Raw genomic sequence first — 6,916 nt, 5'->3', positions numbered from 1 at the left:
ATCACCTTCCATTGCATTATATGCATGGTTGGTTCTACGCATACGGGGTCTAACTATCATTTAAAATATCGTCAAAAAGATGACAATATAATTCACCGTGGAAACAAACAGTTGGCATGGGCACAGGAAGGCATGGAACCAGGGCAGTGGGACACAAATGTAACAGCCCAGTAGCAATTATCTGCCTTTAGAGGAATGACTACAATTTTGTATTTTCTTGCAAAGCTATAACCAAGTGCTTACAGGACTTAAGAAAGGACGCAGAAGAAATAGAATTCCATTCAGCTGTTTTGTCACTGAGAAGTGTGCAAAAGGATGGCAGACCACACAGCAAGCGACAATGCAAGGGAGTGTAGAGGAAACTGAGTCCCAGGGATTGATGAAGGCAATGTGACACCTGAACCACAAAAGCCGGTGTGAGCGATGCCCCTGCAACAAGGGCTGCCCAAACATCCATCCGCCAGCAACCGCTGACTTTGACTGAACTTCTACAATTCAGCCGAGGAAAGAATAAAACTATGAGGTTAGTGGAAAAGGAAAACACTACCTTGGTATTCTATGGCTGGCAATGTGCCATAGGTGAATTCACAGCATTTTTTCTTTCTTGGTTGTACAGAAACAGTAATGTGTCTTACCATGGGTGCTATCTTTGATTTGCTGAAATCTATTATGTGTATTGAAGGAAGAAAAGGAACTGTCTTCATGTAGGAAAGGTTACCTGCATGATAAGGTTAGTCCTGAGGAATCTAAAGGTATCAGAACTGGGTAACACAGTGGGCATCAGTAGTTGCTAATGTTACAAAAAGGAGACAATTGGTGCCTCCTGACAGAAGCCCACAGCCCCACCCGTGCAGTGGCCCTGCTGAAAAAATCAAGCATGAGGCAGATCAGGCTTTGAGATCCAGTTTAAAGGAACTGCAGAGGGCAAAGGAATAGGATAAACGGCCCAGTTTCTTCAACAAATAAATTTTGAGAAAAAATTAAGAGATGGGGGAATCTACTGATTAAAATGAATTTGAAAGACATACCATGAACTTAATGGTTCACTTCCAAGGAACAGAGCAGGGAAAGGGGGAGATAGTAACTTTAGGACGGAGAAGCCAAGAGACACCACTTATCCCAGAAATGAAGGTGAGCATCACCAGTGATGTCCTGTGGATGTCACCCACCCCTGATGGGATGTGATGAAGTGCTCTGCCTCTGTGCTGTCCTTACCAAAATCCATATCCCCAGTCTGATCATGAGACAAACATTAGACAAACCCAGACTGGGGAACCCTCTAGAGGATACCCGGCCAGCACTCCTCAAGACTGTCAAGGTCATGAAAAATGAAAAACTGAGAAAATGTCACAGAGCAGAGGAGTCTAAGAAGACATGATGACTAAATGCAATGTGGTATCCAAGATGGAATCTTGTAACAGAAAAAGGATATTAGTGGGGAAACTGGTGAAATCCAAGTAAAGTCTAGAGTTTAGTTAATAGTAAAGTACCAGTGTCAATTTCTTAGTTTTGACCAATCTCTCATGTTATGGAAGATATTAACATTAGAGGTACCTGGGTGAAGAGTACATGGGACGTCTCTGTACTGACTTTGCCACTTTTCTGTAAATATAAAATTATTCCAAACTAAACAGGTTATTTTATTTAAAAAAAAGGCATACCAGGGCTTCCTTGGTGGTGCAGTGGTTGAGAGTCTGCCTGCCGATGCAGGGGACACGGGTTCGTGCCCCAGTCCGGGAGGATCCACATGTCGCAGAGCGGCTGGCCCGTGAGCCATAGCCACTGAGCCTGCGCTTCCAGAGCCTGTGCTCTGCAACGGGAGAGGCCACAACAGTGAGAGGCCCGCGTACTGCAAAAAAAAGAAAAAAGAAAAAAAAAGGCATACCAATCAATTGCAATACAGGAAAGATGTTTTGATTTTGATTCAAACAACTAAACTATTAAAAATGATTTTAATGAGACAACTGTAAATTTGAACACTGACTAGATATTTGATGCTATTAAGGCATCATCATCCATTTAGTTGTAGGTGTGGTGATGGCTTTGTTGTTACCATATGATCAAGCAATTTTGCTCTGGGTACATAAATAAAAGGACTGAAAGGAGGGATTCAGATAGATACTTGTACACCCATGTTCCTAGCAGCATTATTCACTATAACTAAAAGGTGAAAACAATCCAAATGTCCATTGATGGATGAACGGATAAACAAAATGTGGTATATCCATACAATGGAATATTATTCAGTCTTAAAAAGGAAGGAAATGCTGACACATGCTACAAAATGGATAAACCTTGGAGACATTATGCTAAGTGAAATAAGCCAGACACAAAAAGACAAATATTGTATGATTTCATTTATATGAGATACCTAAAATAATAAAGTCAGAGAGACAGAAAGTAGAATAATGGTTGCTCAGGGGACGGGGGGTGGTGGTGGTGGAGGGAGAATGGAGAGAGGTTGTTTAATGAATACAGAGTTTCAATTTGGGAAGATCAGGAAGTTCCGGAGGTGGATGGTGATGGTTACACAACAAGTGCAACCTGAGCCACCTGAGGATATGGATTGGATTCTCAGCCCATTAAGTGGGGTGGGAGGGCACTGCAGGCAAAGGCAGTGACCAATGGCTTTGGTGTTGTTGGGTTAGCCCAGTCTTTGCCCGTCCAGCTCTCAAGCCAGTTCTGGACTAGGGAAGTCTCAGAACCTCGGCCCACACCCCTTCCCCATCCTCTCCTCCTTCTGAAACCATCTTCCTGTCACCAGGCCTGGTGTGACCATGGGGAGGGGCATTGGCCATTCTGAGGAGAAACATTTCAGCAGAGCAGTGGGGGTGGAAGCCAGGCTGCCAAGGTCAGAGGCAGGTGGTAGTGTGCTGAGTGGGTGGTGGGCATGAGGATGCCAGCAGAGTTGGACCAGGTTTTTTTTTTTTTTTTTTTTTGCGGTACGCGGGCCTCTCACTGTTGTGGCCTCTCCCATTGTGGAGCACAGGCCCCAGGTGTGCAGGCTCAGCGGCCATGGCTCACGGGCCCAGCCGCTCCGCGGCATGCAGGCATGCGGGATCTTCCCGGACCGGGGCATGAACCCGTGTCCCCTGCATTGGCAGGCGGGCTCTCAACCACTGCGCCATCAGGGAAGCCCTGGACCAAGTTTTTTTTAGGAAGGAGAGCTCACAGACTCCTGGCTGGACACCTGGCTTCCGCTCTGAAGGTGACTTGCTGTGTGACTTGACGGTGTCACATCCCGTCTCTGTGACTCCATCCAACAGGAGGTGACAACCAGATGAGCTCCAAGGCTCCAGCTCAGTGGTTATGACTCAGTTCCCTCTCCTGGGGGAAGAACATCTCTGAAGGCATTCTAAAGGCCGTTTTCCTCCCACACTCCAAGTGAAAATATAGGAAAGAAAGAAACAAGGGGGGCAAGCACAGACCTGACGTGGGTATCGGTCATATCCGAGGGCGGTGCTCTCCAGGGAGGGCAGGGTCTGGCTTTCCTCACCCTGCGGGCAAGAGACTTACAGGGAGCTGGCTGCACAGGCTTAAAAAGGGAGGAGAGGAGAGCTCTGTCTCCTGCTTCACGTTTCCTCTTTCCTCCCCTGTCATTTTACCGTGACCTCCTAGGTGCCATGATTTGGGGAGGTGATGAAGTGCAGATTCCTGGGCTTCAGGTAACTTTGGGGTGAGCACAGAAGGTGCTTGGCGGCCTGCTGGCGAGTTCCTGAGTCACGCAGATGCACGTTCATGCAGCCCTGGTCCGCAGCATGACTAGTTGCTCCTTGAGGATTTTCCTTGTCTTACTCATCCCAGGACTGAAATTGTACCACATGGTTCCCCCTTGGGCAAATTACTTGTCAAACTGGGCTTCCCTGGTGCTGCAGTGGATAAGAATCTGCCTGCCAATGCAGGGGACACGGGTTCGAGCCCTGGTCTGGGAAGATCCCACATGCCATGGAGCAATGAAGCCCATGTGCCACAACTACTGAGCCTGCACTCTAGAGCCCGTGAGCCACAACTACTGAAGCCCGCGTGCCTGGAGCCCATGCTCTGCAATGAGAAGCCACCGCAATGAGAAGCGTGCGCACCACAATGAAGAGTAGCCCCCACTCGCCGCAACTAGAGAAAGCCTGAGCACAGCAACGAAGATCCACCACAGCCAAAAATAAATAAATTAATTAAAAAAAATTAGTTGGCAAACTAGGAACACCTATCTCATCCCCAGACCACAGCGAACTCCTCTGTTTCAAGGCTCACAAAGGCGCCTCTGCCCAAACTGTGACTGCGAGGTTTTCTCCTTGAAACAGTGGTTGGCATTACAGTGACAGTAAGGGCTGTTTGTGCACCGAAAGAATCTCCCCGTTGTTAACTTGCTTAATCCCCTGGAAAGCAAAGTCTCAGAGAAGCTGCCTCATGCAGACAGATGTTCTTTCCACCCCTCTGTTCAAACCAGATGAAGTCCTGGCCCACCAGACACTGGCCAGTCCCACAAGGCCAGGGTCTCTGCCAGACACCTGGCATGGGCCACAATGGCCTCTTTCTGGAAGCCAGGGGCTCACCCCTTTTTAAAATGAACACTTGCCATTCATCTTTTCAGGGTCCCAAGTTACAAGGAGCTCCCCGGGCTCAGCTGGCCGGGTTAGCAGGGCCATCCACGCATTCATCAGCTTGATGAATCCATTCATTCCCCAACTATCTGCTGAGCAGTGACTACGTACCAAGCACTGTTTTCAGCACTGGGAACATCCAGATGAGTAAAGACGAGACAACTTCCTGTCCTGGGGAACTGACGCTTTCGTGCTTGAATGAGATCATGAAGAAGTTGGTCTCCAGACCTCTCTTTCCAGAGTCCTCCCCTCCACCCCCACCAAGCTGATACCCTCTCCTTTCATACCAACCCCCATAGCAAAGGCAATCACAGCCACCTTTATTATGCATTTACTATGTCCCAAGCACTGTGCTAAACCTGTTACATACATTATCTCATTAATCTCTACAGCACTTTCTGAAGGACGTCCTCTCATAGCCCCAATTTGCAGGTGAGGAAACTGAGGCATATATAGAGTTGCACAAGCTGGTAGGTTGCAGAGCCTGTATTTGAATCCAGGACATCTGACTGCAGAATCGCATTGTTAGTCATTGAGCCATTCCACCTCTCTCATTTAGGTCAAATTCCTTTTTGCAGTGAATCACTTGGGTCTGCTTTCCCTTAACATTCCACGACACCGGAAAAATATCCCGTGCTTGCCTAAGGATGAGGTTCCATTACAAGGGACTGGAAGCCCCAAATCACAGAAGCTTAAAAAAAAGTTTATTCCTCAGGGCTGCTGTGTCACTCCACGGTGCCAGCTCCTTGTCTCTGGTTGCTCAGCCGCGTGTGGATCGAGTGCATCTGAAGAGCATGGGTATGCTGAGGTGTGGAGTAGGCACATCTTGGCCAAACACTTATTATTTGAGGATCTCATCAACAAATGTAATGACTCCATTTGATTTTATTCTGTGCAATGGTTCGCTCGGAAGGGACTTCCACAATCCTTGGCCATACATTTTACAACTTGACTCAATCTGGTCTCCAGTTTCTCTAAGCCTAGTGCACATCAACCTGGAAATTCCTTACCTCTCCCTTGAGCTGGATCTTGTGCTTCTTGTGTCCAGAGGCAAATACATCATAAAGATAAGAAAGCTCAAATATCACTGTGCAGCCCTTCCAAAGGCATGTACTCATCTGGTCATGTTTCTTGTAAAATTTGCAAAGGCATGTATTTCAACTGCAAAAAGAGTTTTCCCCCACCTCCCCTCTATCCCACCTCCCCTGATGCAATGCAGGATTGAGTGGCTATGGGCATTTTGGGATCTGGCTAAGGAGAAGTTGAATTGGAGATACATTTAATTGGGGGTTGCTAGGATATCTTTACATAATGCACGGTCACTTTCGTGTCGTTGCTTGCCCTCATGCTGTAGTAGCGGCTTCCAGGAATACTCCTCCCATCCACTGGGCTGACTCATCAGGTGAGGTGACCAAAAGGAGCAAGGTCAGAGATGGTATTATATTATGAATGTGTCCTACCGTGCCCAACCAGAAGTATGTGGATAGTGGAGGAGGAGGAATCAAAGAAGCTAGTCTGGAAAATTCTTCCAATTATCAAAACTAAAATTTGAAGCAGAACATGCAGTTCTCATCATGTCTTATCAAAAATGAAGGTTTCTATTTTCTGTCAGAAATAAATGGATAATGCAGCATATAAAATTACAAATGTCCCACACTATTTTGGTCTTTAATAAGAATCACACATATAGAATTTGTAAGAATTCCTGTATTTGTAGGGCACAACACTGTAATGTTTCTATAAACACTGAGTATTTCTATGTATGAATTCACATGTCTAAGGTGTGCCAACAAATAAAGATTGCATCTTACCTTATCTGATGCATCTTGATGAAATCTGGAAGTTCCAGAACAGATAGTACACACATCAGTGAAGCAAAATGAACTGAAGAAATGAATGAATGAATGATACAGAGCTGTACCAGTGAGTTAATTGTGAAGACATCACATTTTTTTTTGATTTTGTGACATTTGGGGTATTTTTCGATTTTTTCAAGTTTGTGATTTGTTGTCATTTCTTTACTTATTCTAAATAAATAATCATTTTCCCCACTTGATTTTCTATTTGTAATTCTGTATTCTTTTTCTTAAGGTCATTAAGTTCAGCCCCACACACCTGCATTCACCCCTCTCTGTGTCTCATGCATTTCTTGTTTTAATAGAACACATCCTCCAGTATTTTCCTGAGAAATGTGTGTGGGAGTTTGTTGTTTGGAGGTTTTGTTGGTTTTGTTTTTGTTTTAGATTTTGAATGTCTAAATCAGAACCTTACCACTTAACTGGTAATTTGGCTGGGTATAGAATTCTTAGTTGGAAGTT

Source organism: Aethalodelphis obliquidens, unplaced genomic scaffold, assembly GCF_003676395.1.
Source record: "Aethalodelphis obliquidens isolate GAN/ISIS:26980383/991018 unplaced genomic scaffold, ASM367639v1 scaffold111, whole genome shotgun sequence".
In the NCBI taxonomy this organism is placed as follows: Eukaryota; Metazoa; Chordata; class Mammalia; order Artiodactyla; family Delphinidae; genus Aethalodelphis; species Aethalodelphis obliquidens.
This window is presented reverse-complemented; position numbering follows the sequence as displayed.